We start from the raw sequence: 17,797 nt of genomic DNA, 5'->3' as shown, positions 1-17,797 counted from the left end.
TCTTCATTCTTTCTTTTGCTCTCTCTCACCTTTCCACGCTCAAACCGAGAAAGAAAACAACAACGGCGAAAGAAGGAGAAAGAAGAAGATCCGCCGCAGAAGAATACAAGGAAGGAAGAAGATTAATAGAAGGGACCACGAAGATATCTTTAAGGGACCAAAAAGAAAGAACATTTAATCATTAAAGAACCAATGTTAAACCAAAAACTTATTTAAGAAACTAATTAAAATACTAATTAAACCTAAATTTAACTTAACTTAATCAGAATTTGAGGTTTGCAAACACCCCATAAGTTTAGAGTTGTGTTATTTGAACAACTACTTAAGTGACAACTTTTGGGACAACCATAAATTTATAAGGGAAAGTAGGCCGTGGCACGAAAATCAAAGCAATAGAGGGAGAAATTAGAAATATAATGTGAGTATGAGAGGAAAAATTATCACAAAAGTTGTCAAAAAATAGTTGTACAAATATCATTTTTCCTAAGTTTAAGTCGTGTTAACTTTATTAATTTCTATTGAATAATTTTAGCTTAACTGAGGGTGAGGTTTCCAACCTCCTCCTAAGTTTAAGCTTGATTAATTTTATTCATATACTTTAGAATAATTTTAACTATACTCAATCAAAATGTGAGGTTTGCAAGCTCTATTTAAGTTTAAGCTTGGTTAATTTTATTCAAAAGTTTTAAACGTATCAGAGCGTGTATCAGAGTAAAGCTATCACAATAAAAATTTAGCAGAAATGTTTATTAATGCTACTATAATTTACTCCAGCTTTTGTCATCAATAAAAATAAATTTGTAGATAATAAAAATGCTTGTATTAGATAGATAAAAGTTATTGGAGTACAAGCCGGCAACGAGAAAAACAACCATAAGATTACAAAAAAATGCTAAAGTGCATGTTAAGAAGTCTCACATCGGTTGCGAGATGGCCTGAATATGTGTTTATAAAGTGAGGGTAATCCTCATCTTACAAGCCGGTTTTGTAAGGTTGAGTTAGACCCAATACCCAATTCTAAGATGTTATCAGAGCTCTCCACGATCCGCTAGGCCACCCCCTAATGAGTTTCCGATCAGGCCATCCACTATTTATACCGCGCTCCAAGCCCAATAGCACTGGCCGGGCGCGAGGGTGTGTGTTAAGAAGTTTCACATCAGTTGCGAGATGATCTGAATATGTGTTTATAAAGTGAGGGTAATCCTCATCTTACAAGCCGGTTTTGTAAGGTTGAGTTAGACCCAATACCCAATTCTAAGATGTTATCAGAGCTCTCCACGATCCGCTAGGCCACCCCCTAATGAGTTTCCGATCAGGCCATCCACTATTTATACCGCGCTCCAAGCCCAATAGCACTGGCCGGGCGCGAGGGTGTGAGTTAAGAAGTTTCACATCAGTTGCGAGATGATCTGAATATGTGTTTATAAAGTGAGGGTAATCCTTACCTTACAAGCCGGTTTGATAAGGTTGAATTAGACCCAATACCCAATTCTAAGAGTGCAAGTGAATCCTAAGGTTGTCTAGATGCAAGGTTCACCAGAAGCTGCTGAATAAAGTCCAACTGATTCTTCATAGCAGCTTGGTTATTAGACTGTGCTTGCAGATGTTGTTGCATCTGTGATTGAGCAGCAGTCTGAGTAGCCAGTTGAGGGTGATATAACCTTAAATGGCTATCTGTGAATGACCTTAAATAGCCTTGAACTCAGAAGAAGAGGCCATATCAGCAGAAGAAGATGATGCACCAGTAATTGGGATAGATAGAGAAGTCCAGTGTCACAGGAGTTGTGAAGTCATAGATTTCAGGGAGCTCATCTGCGGGTGGTGGCAGATGGCGCCTTGGACTTGTCCTTAAATCCACTACGAGTCAGCAAGTCTGCCAACTATTCCTTTAGACCTTCTTTGTGTGCCAGAACATGCTCTCATCCTGACTCCTTGTGCTTGAGCAGATAATCATCAACTCGCAGTCACAGCTCATCCCATTTAAGGTCATTCTCTTCAAAACTAGTAATCATTGACCATTCATCCAGTAAATTCTTAACTTGACCAAATACCAATGTGCTAAATTCCTCAATCTCAGGATAGGTTGAGAGGGTGGTGGTTGATTCAGGTTCAGGTTCTGGTATAATGATGTTTTCAAGTGCAGCATCAGAACCTATAGTGGTGATTTTATTTCCGAAAAACACTACAAATTGAATCAAATCAAATGGATGGAGATTTCATGAGTTCAAATAATTTTTTCACTAAAAATCTGATAAAATCAAACCGATTATACCCTTTTATCTCGTATAAACTGCACAAGATAATAATGTTCACAACTTTCAACATATGGTAGCACCAACATCATTCATCTCAAAATTGAAATCATGCCAAAATTTTCTTTCATTAGTAGAAATGATCCCAAACATATCATCAATCATCAAAGGCTAACCCATTATAATAAGCATCTATTGCCTATTGCAAAAAAACAAAGAACCAACTATTATATCTTAATTTTCTCATTAATTAGCATATGAGACATTTCACTCTGCACTCATTTTAGAGGAACCAAATCATAAATCAGTTTCAAATTGCGCCAACTATTTCAACTATTCTACTCATAAATCAAGTCATTTGCAACTATTCTTCATTTGTTCCAAGCCAAGATGTGAACAGGAAACCTTGACATTATTTTCTTGTACTTTATAATTTTTGTGTTTGCATTGCTCTCTTACTACACAATGTTCAAATATCGACAATTTAGAAAAGGAAAATCAATAACAAATTGAACACCTCATATTTAAGCCATCTTAGGTCATTGGTTTACAAAGGCAACTTAGATATCCAATTAGTGAACATGGCAAAACATTGGTCAGGAGTATACTGAGCAGCTGTATGTCCTGAACCCTGCAAAATTAATTACGCGAAAATCGGTATAACAAACTTGCACAATCTCATGAAAGACACTTAAATATTTCACCATATTGAGTGTTTTTTTTTTTCCTTAAAAGAACAAAAGAATATTTGTGATTTAATTACTGATTTCTTACCTTCACAGTTGAAAATGTCATTCCATTCGAGTAAGTCCTTGTGTATCTGCATGAAACCGTATTATTGATTAAGATTAGGATACATGATGCACACTCAGAAACTTGGTTATGAAGCAATGTTTTAAAAATTGGACTACAGATAGAACTGGGCAGATTTCCGGGTCATGGTTCAACTGTGGTTAGACGAGTTGACAAATAAATTAAGACAAAGAGTATTAAGAAAATAAAAATCGGTTGAACCAACTGCGAGTTGTCAAATAAACATTGATACAAATTTTCATGCTTACCCTCCCACTTGTCCATTTACAAACCATGGCCTCCAATCATCAACAATGGAGTAGTTTAGAGCTCTTATCCATGCTTGAGTAGACATGAAATGAACCACTAAATCATGATCCCCGCTGCACATAACACACCAATTACAACAGAAAATCAGCTAGAAGAAAGACGAATTCTCCTCTAAAAGTGGGGTTTAAAAGAAATAAGCACTATAATCAGAAAGAGAATATCGTCACCTGTATATCAAAGAGCGATATCCTTTTCTGCTTAGATTTGCATGAAACTCAACGCTATTAAAGATCTCTTTCTCAAAATCAGTAGTGTAACAGCGTTCCCATTTCCCTATGGTTCCCTGCAGAGCTCAAAGCTATATACTTTAATATCAATTAGTTTCTGAGACTTCTTTGATGCATTCAACTCAAACTTAAAATATTTGTAATTTAATATAGAAAATCACTAGATATATATAATGAGTTTATAAGTTTATCATATAAAACCTCTCGAATATGCAGTGCCTTGCGAACACGCTCATCATCAGCCCATTTAGTAGCGAGGTAATTACCATAAATCTACAACAATAATGAAAATAAATGAATATGCTCAAATTTAAAATGTTATGGAAAAATGTGTGAATTTAGACCAGTTATGAAAAAAATTACTTGGCAGCTTAATTCAGGCACTGTGAGATGAGAACTAAGAGATTCCTTCAACTCCTGAGTCAATGATCTCCTAGAAAGAAGCGAATCAACATCACAATAGCTATCCAAAATGTGGAACTTATTAATTCCTGAAAGGCACTGAAGATAAGAAATAGTTTAACAATATGGCAAACAAATTCAGTTGAGCATGCAAATATACAAAATTTTATGCGGTCATTTAGAAATTTTCAGTTAAGATACAAATTGGATGGTATTACTTGCCTCGTTGAAGTACTGAAGATCTCTTAAACACAACTCATTTCTGAAATCTACATCAATATATTCTCCTTTACAATTTTTCTGCAGCGACTGTTTAAATTCAAGTAGAAACACACCATCATTGTGATCAACAGAAAAAGTACAATTTATGTAGCTATGAATAATAATAATAATAATAATGATACCGCATAGAGTTCGTCAGAAATGAGTCCCATTCCATGAGCATATTGGATTTGATCATTATTTTCTGTTTTTGTTGTCACGGGGTTCCCAAGCAGATATCCCTGAAAATGTTAAGACATGTTTGGTTTTCACAGTGCATATAACACGAGCTACGGTAACAAAGGTATTTAGGGTTTTCAAAATCCCTCTCTAGATTATTTTGTCGTCAGTATTGGAAAGCGAAAGACATATTACGGTTTGAAACCTGAAGATTTATGAATGGTTGGAGACCTTTTTCATTTCCTGTTAATCAAAGAAATGGAAGCAAATCAGTCATTTTTTTGTCTTAATCCTTCGATTATTAGGAGAAGGGATTATAGTAATTCAGATAGTCGACATTACTACTATAAAAAATTGAGTCATGTAGAATTTCTAACCATTTGAAATTTCTTGAAGAATGGGCGGGACAACAAGGCCAGAGTATGAATCAGCTCCAATGTAGAATTCATTTGAAAGAAATTCAGGGTGATCAATCAGCCACTACAAATACAGATAATTTTTCATGATCGAGGCCAACTATGGTCTTCATTCGAGAAACGCGGACAGAAGGAAATGTTACCTTCCTAAGAAATTGATGAGTATGGTGAACTAATTTCCAGTCACTTCGGTGAGCAGTGAGATTTTTCGCATATGAGAAACCAGATCCAAGCGGCAAATCTACAAAAATAATGCTGCATATCTAACCAAAATATCATTAACATTACTACCAGTAAAACACCGTTCAATAACAAAATTAGGCACAGATGTTAAATATTACAACTTTTGGAATAACTTGATTAAATGAAATCAATGTTGGATTATTGAAGTGCTCTCAACACCTTTGTCCATGATTGTGGCCTCGAGACCAAACTAGGCACCCTCCCGTTGTACTCCTTGATTTCGAATTCAACTGGACCTATTAACATCCAATTGACGACAATGTCACTCTATGAATGTTTTTGAGTGGATAACTTTCAGCAAGATCAAATCTAATGATAATTTTTTCAAAAATCCAATATATGACTTTAGAATTTCACATAATAAAACTTGAAAAGTTACCTAAACTATAAAAATCACAAATATGAAAGATAATACAAAATGTTAGATTGTTATAGCTACAAGCCTGAGTTAAGATATGTTCTGTTATTAGCTTAATAAAAGGTAGTTCTTCAGTTTAGTTAGGTATTTCGGAAATAAGGCACTTCGTCTTTAAATAAGAGGGGACCCCAATTCTTTGCTGATTGTTTGTATTCAAGGGAAACTATGCCCTATACGTTCTTTAATAAAATTCTAGTTTCTATCACTATGAAGAGAAAGGTCTAGTAAAGTGTTGTAGAGTGCATCTGCCAGGATTTAGGGGTGCTGCTATGATAGGGACTTGGGTATTATGTGGAGCTTAAGTTCCACATCGACCAGTATGGGATGCTCGGTGGAGTATTAATTTTAGTGGTTAGATTCTTCCTCCATGATAGCAACTTTTATTGGAGGATTTCGTAAGTGCTCGGATACTTATCAATTAGTATCAAGTGTCTAGACTGCTATGAAAAAAGCATATATTTTGGTGGCTTAGAAAGGGCTTCATATGAAGGGGCTGACCGGGAAGGCCAGTAAAGTGTCAGCCACTGGGACGTTGTCTCTCTGAGGCGGTGATATAATAGGGAGATGGGTCTTATAGGGTGTCTAAGTCCCAAGGAGGCTAAAAAGCGGCGCAATTTGTAGCCAGCGTGTGCACAGATGGCTAAAAATGTGAAACCTATGTGCAACCTGTGTACCTTAAAAAAGAGTATTCTTAGGATTGAGTATTGGGCCTAACTCATCCCTACAAAACCGGCTAGAGTTGATACAATTGAATGGCTCAAGAGTTTAAACAATTCTTTCAATATCAAAATACTCTTTAATACTCCTTAATACATAATTTTCTTATCTGAAGTGCAATAAGAGTTTAATTTGGACCATTTGGTCACATGTACTCCTTAATGCATAACTTTTTTATCTGAAGTACAAGAATCTGAATCTGATAGAAACCAGCTGGTTATTATGCCGAAAATAGAGAAAATACCTAATTACTTATCGTTCGTAGAGTAATCAGGAGACTGTAGAATTTGCCTAAAAGGCCTCAAGTCTAGACAAATAACAAAAATGCCCTCTCTGATCACTCGTCTCTACACATAGACTATATATCCCCTACACTTTGGATTTAAGGCGTGTCTGGTGTATGACATGTGTCGGTGTCCAACACTGCCACATGTTAGTATGTTACAATCACTTTTACTTTTAAAATCTAAATTGTCCCCCCTATCTGTCTAACTCATCCACTAGCTAACCAATTAAAAAAATTTCTAACTAACTAACTAACTAAACATCTTAAAAGAAGCAGAATAGACCAATCATAATAAGTGCTTTATTGAATTTCAATGTTTTGTATTCATAAAAGAATCACAATCAAATGTTAGAGAGAACTTTGTGACAAGTAAAACAATACTTTATGACTAGCAGAACTAATAAACTGTCAAAACAAGATTCACAAAAATAAAAACATAAGAGTTATGATTTGAAAATTACCTATTTGAAAGACAAGGCCATAAAAAGAAGAACAACCAGGACCACCAGTTAACCAAAGCATAAGAGGGTCTTTCTGAGGATTACTCTCTGATTTGATAAAATAATAGAAAACTTGCATGTCATCATCTGTTTCCCCCAATCCCACATACCTATCAAATGTCACACAATTACATTACTTGTCACACAGCCATTCAAAAACTAAATAGGTCAATATTTTGAGACCGAGGAAATATCCTAAAATAGAAATGTTAAGATTAATGCTGATCCTGTTTCAAGTTGAAAAGGAAGAGGCCCTTCAAAACCAGGAAGCACTTCAACCTTTGAGATAGAAGCTTCCAGCTGGTGAGTTAACATATTCAAAATAAAAAGGACAAGAGCAAGTAGAATCTTTCCACAGAATCAAACCCCACTAAATTTGGAGTTACAAAGAGAGATTAATTATCGTTTTAGTGAAGGTATGTCCCCCAAATATTCTGCACAAAATCTGCTTTCGAGTCACAACTTCAAAACTTCGCACAGAATTCCATTTGGATCCATAATTCACCAAACTGATACCGAAATGACCGAAATTGAGTTAGTTTTCCACAGAATCAAATTCCACAAAATTTGAAGTTACGAAGAGAGATTAATTATCATTTTAGTGAAGGTCTGTCCAAATCAATTAATGTATGGAACTACTACTGATATGTTTGTACTGTCTCTCACCCTGTAGCTCATTTTTCAATAGTATTTACATTTCCGGAAAGCTAACGAAATTACCCTTGTTTTCATTTAAATTTCGTCAAATTTGGAGTTACGATGTGTTTGGTAGACGATGTTGAATTTGAAGGTCATAAGTAGATTTATGCAAAATTAGTAATTGGACAGACCTTCACTAAAACCGTAATTAATCTCTCTTTGTAACTCCAAATTTAGTGGGGTTTGATTCTGTGGAAAGATAAATCGATTACGGTCATTTCGATATCCGTTTGGTGAATTATTGATCCAAATTGAGTTGTGTGCGAAGCTTTGAAGTTGTGACTTGAAAGCAGAATTTTAGGAGGGGCAAAATCCAAAAAATTATAAAACAGGGGGTAAAAGTTCGCGTTTTAAAACAGAGGGAGTAAAATTCCGATTTAATCAAAACAGGGGGGCAAAACTGCATTTAAGCCTTTTAATTATTATTAATAAATTAATAAATAATAATAATTCCTATAATTGGGAGTTGGACTTAACTCATCATTTTACAAACACCCATTCATGTTCTATTACTTGCTTCATGTGACATGTGTATAAACCAACCACTTTCACTTTATCTCATTCAACTCATACACTCCCTCTTCTTTTTTCATTGAATTCTAATTTTTCTCTCCTCTCTATTCATTCTCTTTCTTTGTCTTATCTCTCTCACACCTCTCCATCTCTCCACCTCACTCACATTTCTAAACTCACTCTCACTCTTATCCACACACAGCACACACATCAATTTCTTCCCTCTTTCCTAGCCTACATAATCTTTTACAAAACCGGCTTGTAAGATGAGAATTGCACTCACTTATATAAACACTCATTCAGGTCATCTCGCAACTGATGTCAGACTTCTTAACAACAACAATAATAATAATAATAATAATAATAATAATAATAATAATAATAATAATAATAATAATAATAACAACAACTAGACACATGATGCACGAGTAAACTAAAATTTCAAGAAGGGTCATATTGCACATGTTAGAGTAACCAAAAATAGTAACTAATTAATAAAAAACAACAATTATTTATTAAAAAAACACACATTTAATATGAAATACACAAGTTCCAATATAAACTTACTATTTTGAATTTATTAACATGCGCAAAGTTGCACATGATAGAAAAACCCTTTCAAGAATTATGTACAGGTAACTTTAAAACAGTTGGATATCATATTGGGGAAATAGCAACTATATAAATAAATGAGTTGAAAATAATTGCAGGGATATTAAATGTAACATGCAGATCCTGATCCTCCCACTATTCACCTTAAAAGTTAATTTTTAGTGGAGAATAATTGATTTATTTAATATTCCCATTTTTTTGTTAATGATGGTGAGTTGTTGAGAAGCACACGAGTTGGTTGTTGTATTCTATAAAATATAAAACTGAGATGAACGTGTAATTGTTTAAATGTGGATACATCTCTCAGTTAGGGGTGTGCATGGTTTAAAAACCACACCACACCAAACCATATTTATGGTTTTGGTTTATATCCAAAACCATTTTAATGAAAAATTGGTTATTTTGCAAAACTAATTTGGATATGGTTTATAATTGGTTCAGAACCAATTTATAACCGGTTTATAATAAAAAATAGGTTACTTATTTATAACCGATTCATCTTAAATTTTATTTTATTTTTTATTTTTTTTTAAAAATGCATTATTATAACTTTTAATTCCTATATATTTAAATTTTTTTTTTACAATAATTAAGCCAATATTTTTTTTTTGTTTAATTGATTAAAAGAACATATTTAATAATTATTGTTTATAGAAAAAACATAATTTTTCTTTAATTTTATGAATTATTGGTTTATAATGAATTCATAAGAGTTTTTTTTCTAAGCCCAACAAATTTCAAACTAAGCCCAAAAAAACAGATTTTTTTAAGCCCAAAATAATTAAAATATAGATTTTTTTTTAAAAAAAAATCATCAAAAATCTGTTTTTTATAATTTTTTTTAAAATAAATAAATTTTGTTAAATAAAAAATAATTAAATATTAAAGGGTGGTTGACGGTGGCCGGCCGCCGGAGCGCCGCCGCCAACCACCGCGCCGGTCGCCGAAGCGCCGCCATCAACCACCGCGCCGACCGCCGACCGCCGCCGGAAAATCGCCGGTCACCACCGTCCGCCGCCGGAGCTCCGCCGTACCGGCCGCCGGTGGTCCGGCGTTGACCGCCGCGTTGACCAATTCCTCCACCACCTTATTAATTATTTATTTATTAAATTATATAATTAATTGAATTTGGAATTTTTTTTTTTTAAAAAAAAATTATTGGGCTTTTTCCTTATTGGGCCTCAATTTAAAAACCAATTTTAAACCAATTATAAAAAATTGGATAGGGTTTAGTATTGGTTTTTTTGTATTGGATTGGTTTGGTTTTTTTTTAAAATGGATTTGGTTATTAATTTTGGATATGGTTTGGTTAATGATTTGGTTAAGGTTACTTGGATTTTTTGCACACCCCTACTCTCAGTTGGGATATATCAAACATTTGGTAAAGATGATTATTTCCAATACTTAGTACACAATATTCAAATATTGAAAATCAATGACAAATGAACATCTCATAAATACAATCTTAGGCTGATGATTTACAAAGGCAATTTAGATATCCACTTAGTGAACATGGCAAAACATTGCTCAGGAGTGTACTCAGGAGCTGTATGTCCTGAACCCTGCAAAATTAATTACACCAAAGATCGATATAACAAATTTGTACAAAATTAATTTCACCAAATTGAATGCTGTTTTTTACACGAACAAAAGAACACTTGTAATTTAATCAGTAATTTGTTACCTTCACAGTTGCAAATGTCATTCGATTCGAGTAAGTTCTTGTGTAACTGCATGAAATACATATTATTGATTAAGATTATTCGATTGGATCAACTGTGGTTACACCGGTTCAATTGGACTATGATACAACCAAAATCAAGTCAACTGAAGAATTGACCGTTCCCAGTTCAACCAGTTGCACCGGCAAGTTCAATATGATTTTAAAACATCGATATGAAGTTTCATGCTTACCCTCCCACTTGGCCATTTACAAACCATGGCCTCCAATCATCCACAATTGAGTAGTTAAGATCCCTTATCCAAGCTTGAGTAGAAATGAAAGGAACAACTGCATCATGATCTCCACTGCCAACAATATATCAATTGCCATAAAAAATCAGCTAGTTTTGAAGGCAATAGTGATTCATAAGAATGAATTAGAAATCATTAGAGTTTATTGTTAGAAATAATATAAAACCATTGATGTGGCTCTATCCTAATAGCTTAAGCTTTTGGGATAATCGGTTATTTGACATTTATCATAATGTATCGAGACATAAGATGAGATTAATGTTTAAAATAGATTTACACGAGAGAGATACGACTCACATGTATCATAAGATACTGATAGCCATGAGGTATTGAAATACTGATATTCGTGTTTAAAGCAAATTGTTCACTTTAAAGGAACTAAATCTAAAGAGAACACTGCATATATGATGCAAACACGGGGTTTAAAATAAATAAACACTACATCAGAAAGAGAAATGTTCACCTGTATATCAAAGAGCGGTATCCTTTTTTGCTTAGGTTTGCATGAAACTCAAAGCTACTTGAGATATCAAACTCAAAATCAGACAAGTAACAACGTTCCCACTTCCTTATGGTTCCCTGCAGTGCTCAAATCTATATACATTAAATATGATATTAATATCAATTAGTTTCTGAGACTTCTTTGATTCATTCAACTAAAATTTAAGTAATTTAATATAGAAAATCACTAGATATATATATATAATGAGTTTATAAGTTTATCATATCAAACCTCTCGAATATGCAGTGCCTTACGAACACGCTCATCATTAGCCCATTTAGTGGCGAGGTAAAATCCATAAATCTACAACAATAATGAAAATGAATATGATCAAGTTTAAAACGTTATGGAAAAAAATGTGTGTGAATCTAGACCAGTTATGAAAAAATTTACTTGGCAGCTTAATTCAGGCACAGTGAGATGAGAACTAAGAGATGCCTTCAACTCCTGAGTCAAAGATCTCCTCTTCATATTCGAATCATCTTCGCAATAGCGATCCAAAATGTTGAACGTATTAATTCCTGAAAGGCACTGAAGATAAGAAATAATAGTTTAACAATATGGCAAACAAATTCAGTTGAGCTGAATAACAAGAGAGAACTGAAGGGGTTATCATTATCATAACTAGCATGCAAACATACAAAATTTTATGCGGTCATTTATAAATTGGATGGTATTACTTGCCTTATCATAGTACTTAAGATCTCTTAAACACAACTCATTTCTGGAATCTACATCAGTATACTCTCCTTTACAATTTTTCTGCAATGACTGTAAATAGATAATGATAGACCATTAAGCATAACAATATCATCATTATGATCAACAAGAATGTTGATTTTTAATATTATAGTAAATATATTCTAGATTATTCTTAGCATAGCAAATTCCATAGTAAATATTCCTGTTGTAATTAATGCTCTTAATATATATAATAGAATGTCCGTGATGCTCTAAGACACGCGGTTTTTCCCATTCAACAAATAAAATACAATTTATGTAGATAGGAATAATAATAATTATTATACCGCATAAAGTTCATCGGAAATGAGTCCCATTCCATGAGCATATGGGATTTGATCATTTTTCTCTCTGTTTGTTGTCAGGGGGTTCCCTAGCAGATATCCCTGAAAATGTTAAGATTGGTTTGGCTTTCATAATGCATATAAAAAGAGCTATGGTAACAAAGGTATTTAAGGTTTTAAAAATCCCTCTGTTAAATTATTTTTTCGTCCTTATTAGAAGCAAAAGACAGATTATGGTTTGAAACCTGAATGTTTATCAATGGTTGGAGATCTTTTTCATTTCCTGTTAATCAAAGAAATGGAAACCAATCAGTCCTTTTTATTTTGTCTTAATCCTTCGATTATTAGGAGAAAGGGTTCTGGTAATTTAGACAGTCAACTTTAATATGCAAACTATTTCTTTGCTTATTGTTAAAGGAGAATGCAAATAATCAATGTATTAAAGTATGAGGATTAATTAAAATGATTAAGAAACTTTTTAGCTTCATCAACATTATAATTATAAAGAATACCGTTGTTTAAAGGACTAATTCATCTGAAAAATGGAGCCAATTGTAATTTCTAACCATTTGAAATTTCTTGAAGAATGGCCGGGACAGGAATGCCAGAGTATGAATCAGCTCCAATGTAGAATTCATTTGAAAGAAATTCAGGGTGATCAATCAGCCACTACAAATACAGATAATTGTTACAGCCACAAATTTTTTGTCATGATCGAGGCTGACTATTCTTCATTCGAGAAAAGCAGACAGACGGAAATGTTACCTTCCTAAGAAATTGATGAGTATGGTGAACTAATTTCCAGTCACTTCGGTGAGCAGTGAGATTTTTCGCATATGAGAAACCAGTTCCAAGTGGCAAATCTACAAAAATAATGCTGCATAGCTGACCAAAATATCAACAACATTACTACCAGTAAATCACTGTCCAATAACAAAATCATGAAAAGAAACATACAAATAGAATGAATATTTTGATTTGTATTGTTATCTCAGCACAGACGTTAGACTATTACAAATATTTGATTAACTTCATTAATTGAAATCAACGTTGGATTATTGAGGTGCTGTCAACACCTTTGTCCATGATTGTGGCCTTGAGACCAAACTAGGCACGCTCCCGTCGTACTCCTTGTTTTCAAATTTAACTGGACCTATTAACATCCAATTGACGACAATGTCACTCTATGTATGTTTTTCAGTAGATCACATTCAGCTAAATCAAATTTAAATATATGACTTTAGAATTTCAGATAATAAAACTTGAAAAGTTACCTAAACTATATGAAACACAAATATAAAAAATAACACATCGAGTGATCTATCTTGTCATTTTGGAAATAGTTGCCACTTTTGGGCATTTTGGGGGTGGCAGGACCCCAATTCTTTGCTGATTGCTTGTATTCAAGGGAATTATGCCTCCTTATACATTCTCTAATAAAATTCTAGTTTCCATCACTCTGACTAGAAAGGTCGAGTAAAGCGCTGTAGAGTGCATCCGCCAGGATGTAGTGGCGCTGCTATAACACGGACTTGGGTATTATGTGGTGCCTAAGTTCCACATCGAGTAGTATGGAATGCTGGGTGGAGTATTTTAATTTTAGTGGTTTGATTCTTCCGCCTTGGTAGCAAGTTTATTGGGAGGATTTCATTAAAAGTCTAGTCTGCTACAAAAAAACATATATTTTGGTGGCTTAGAAAGGGCGGGCCGGAAAGCATGTAAAGTGTCGTAAGTGCCAGCCGGTGGGACGTTGGCTCTCTGGGACGGTGCTATGATAGGGAGACCAGAGATCAGTGGCGGATCCAGGACCTGGAGTCAGGGGGTGCAAAATTTTTTAGCGTATAATATATATATAAATTTTTTTTCTAGCTACAATTTAAGTAATTATTTAGTGTATATCTGATTTTGTGGTGAAAACAATTGATTTTGAACAAATTAATTTTGTAAAATTGAGTTAAAATTAAAGTGATTTATGTTTGAATATATTTATTTACTTTAGTCAAAATTAATTGTGGTATCTCTAGAATTAAAAGCAAACATATGCTTGATATATACTAATAAATGTTACACCAGTTTGTAAAATTTATCTAAATAGCCCAGTGGTTGAGTTGTGGAATGTGAAGGGAAGAACCTATGTTCGATTCTTGCTTGGGCTTGTTTTGCAATTTATTTTGAACAAAATTAAAATATTAATTATTATACAAATACAGATGAAAAGACAGACTGTACTCTGTACGCCTGTCATTCATTCTGCCAATGTCATCCATCACTTTATCATATACTAGTATAATAAGTGAATAAGACAAAATAAATTGTGCAGATTTTCTAAATCTTTGGGTGCAAGGTGCAAAAGAAAAATATGAGGGGGTGCAAAGTAGAAATAATACAGGGTATCATGTGTAATTTCTCAAATTTCAGGGTGTGCAGGTGCACCCTCTGGTTGCACACTAGATCCGCCCCTGCCAGAGATGGGCATTATGGCAGGTGCTCACTACATTGTGTAGAATTTTATAATATCTTGTTCATTCTTATGAAAATGATAAAATTCTCTAAATTCCAAAAAAAAAAAAAAAACCTTCACTATCTAACATAAAACTCTGCATCCAACCAAATATCTGGGATCTAACTAGAGTTGAGAATCATGTTACTCTCTTCTTCATCGACAACATAGAAACTGAACTACATGATGTCCCATGTTCTTTGTGTGCATAAGCTTGTTTCTTTTTTGTTTATTTGTTTTGATTAATTTGGATCATATGGTCACAAAACATAATTTTCTTATCTGAAGTACAATAAAAATCTGAACATGATAGAATCTTCAACTTGCGTAAAAGGCCCCAAGTCTATACAAATAACAAGATAATGCCTTGTCTAATCATTCATCTCTATTTGTAGACTATGTATATTACCTACACTTTGGATTTAAGGTGTGTCTGGTGCATGACGTGTCGGTACTCAGTGTCAGTGTCCGACACCAACACATGTTAGAATCGGATAACCTATTTTTTCACAACATTGTCTTCATTCAGTTGAAATAGTTAGATTTCAAGAACCCAGAACAGGAGTCCTTCATCAATAGTGGGTGGCGTGATGAAAAGACACCTGAGTTTTGTTGTTGAACAAAAGTTGTGGTTCACATAGTCATGAAATGTAAGTAACATAAAACACAACAATGCATTAGGATCATAACTTAAAGGCTAATCATGCAAACAAAATGTAACATAAAGGACCAACTCGAGAAAGAAAAAAAATAACTTCTTTTTTTCTAAAACTCAGTATCCGGTCTTAGGACCGACTAATTCGAGGGAACCAATCCAGAGTTTTTTGCTCTGTATGGACTAGCCCACCGAAATTGGCCCCAGAGGGAATCAAACCTGAGACCTTGAGAGGAGCATACTCTAAGGACCCAAGCCAACACCACTAGGCCAACCCAAGTGGAACATCAGGCATAATTTTCCCTAAATTTAATTATTTCCCCTATATCTGTCTAACTCAACCACTAGCTAACCAATTAACAAATTTTCTAATTAACTAACTAGCTAAACATTTAAAAGAAACAGAATAGATCAATCAATCATAATAAGTATTTTATTGATTTTCAGTGTTTTCTATTCATAAAAGAATTACAATCAAAATGTTAAGAGAGAGAACTTTGTGACTAGCAAAACAATACTTTGTAACTAACGGAACTAATGAAGTGTCAAAACAAGAATCACAAAAATAAAAATGAAGTTATGATTTGAAAATTACCTATTTGATAGACAAGGCCAGAAAACGAAGAACATCCAGGACCACCAGTTAACCAAAGCATAAGAGGATCTTTCTGAGGATTATTCTCTGATTTGATAAAATAATAGAATACTTGCATGTCATCATCTGTTTCCCCCAATCCCACATACCTATCAATTGTAACACAACTACATTACTTATCACACAGTTAGTGGCGGAGCCAAAAAATTTATAAAGCCTGGGCAAAATCTCAGTTTTAAACAAAAATCTCAGTTTTGCACAAAAAAATCTGAGTTTTTGAATAAAAAAAAATATCAGTTTTACCCTATGCTAACCCCTAAAAATCTCAATGCCCTAAACTAACCCCTAAAATACCAATTTTTTTTACCAGAGCCTGGGCAAGTACCCCGGCTGCCCGGGCGGTGGATCTGCCACTACACACAACCATTTTGAACTCAGGACTCTCCATTTATTCACTTAAGATGCCACTAAGCTACTAGACAAAAAATAATTTAATTGGCATGTGCTGACAAAATAAAATAATTATTTAAAATAGTTTTGCACATGCATCCAATCAATTATTTTCCGGTCAAGTAGCTATGTCTAGTGGCTAAAAATTCTAACATTGAGGTGAATAAGTTGGGAATCTCTGATTCGAACTCTATCAACTGAGTTAAGCTTAAGGGGCACATCCAATAAAATTTTATTAATGTGGAGAGATATTATTGCATAATTAATATAACAAAGCAACATACTAGTAATTATAATAATTAACAATTTTATTAAATCCATAAAATTTTTTTTAAAAAAATTTATTTTATTTAAAAAAATTTAAAACATATTTTAAAAATATATTTTATTTAAAAAAATTTACAAACTATTTTATTTGAAAAACAATAATGATTAAACCTTTTAAAAATTAATATGTTTATTTCTTTTTAAAACTTTTTTTAAAAAAAATGTCACATAAGCAATTTTTAGTCAAAAAGTCAACGAGGGGCTAGCAAATGCAAAAAGGGGTAAACTTGGGGGCTAAAATTGCACAATTGAAACTTGGGGGGCCAAAATCGCACAATTATCAAACTTAGAGGGTTAAAATCGCACAATTGAAACTTGAGGGACCAAAATCGCATAATTGTAAAACTTGGGGGCCAAAACTGCGATTAAGCCTAAAAAATATACACCCAAATCAAGAGTCATTAGCTTATTTAATTCATCTGGCAAAGTTTCTAAAAATGAGTTGTAGTATATACTAAAAATATCAACCTATACAAATTAAAATTTCATATCCTACAATAGTTAAGGTGAAATTGAAATAAAAAAATTCATAAAAAAAATAAAGAAATAGAAAATGGAATGATTAAGATTGCTGACCCTGTTTCAAGCTCAAATGGAAGAGGCCCTTCAAAACCAGGAAGAACTTCAACCTTTGAGCCATAAGCTTCGATGTGAGTTAATAATATCTGCAAACTGAAAAGCAGAAGAGCAAGTAGAATCTGACAACAACGATGAATTGAATTATGAGAATGAGTAACCATCATCTTCATCTTTGCAAACTTCAACTAATTTCTCTGTGTCTATAAATGTTCTTGTTGTTGATAATGAGTTTTTTTTTGTTAAATAAAAAAAATTTGTGATGATTGATGAAGCACGTTGGTTCTATAAAATATAAAAAATGATTGAACTTAAACGTGTCGTTATTTAATTCTGCAGCGAAAG

The 17,797-nt window shown here is 33.5% G+C and overlaps 1 pseudogene; it reads right to left on the bottom strand.

Moving 5' to 3' along the window:
• Window positions 1-2,431: 2,431 nt before the first annotated feature.
• LOC123919571 lies at window positions 2,432-17,797 on the bottom strand (annotated as a pseudogene).

The sequence above is a fragment of the Trifolium pratense genome, linkage group LG4 (genome assembly GCF_020283565.1).
Source record: "Trifolium pratense cultivar HEN17-A07 linkage group LG4, ARS_RC_1.1, whole genome shotgun sequence".
NCBI lineage: Eukaryota > Viridiplantae > Streptophyta > Magnoliopsida > Fabales > Fabaceae > Trifolium > Trifolium pratense.
The sequence above is the reverse complement of the archived record's forward strand: the minus strand, read 5'-3'. Positions and strand labels throughout refer to the sequence as shown.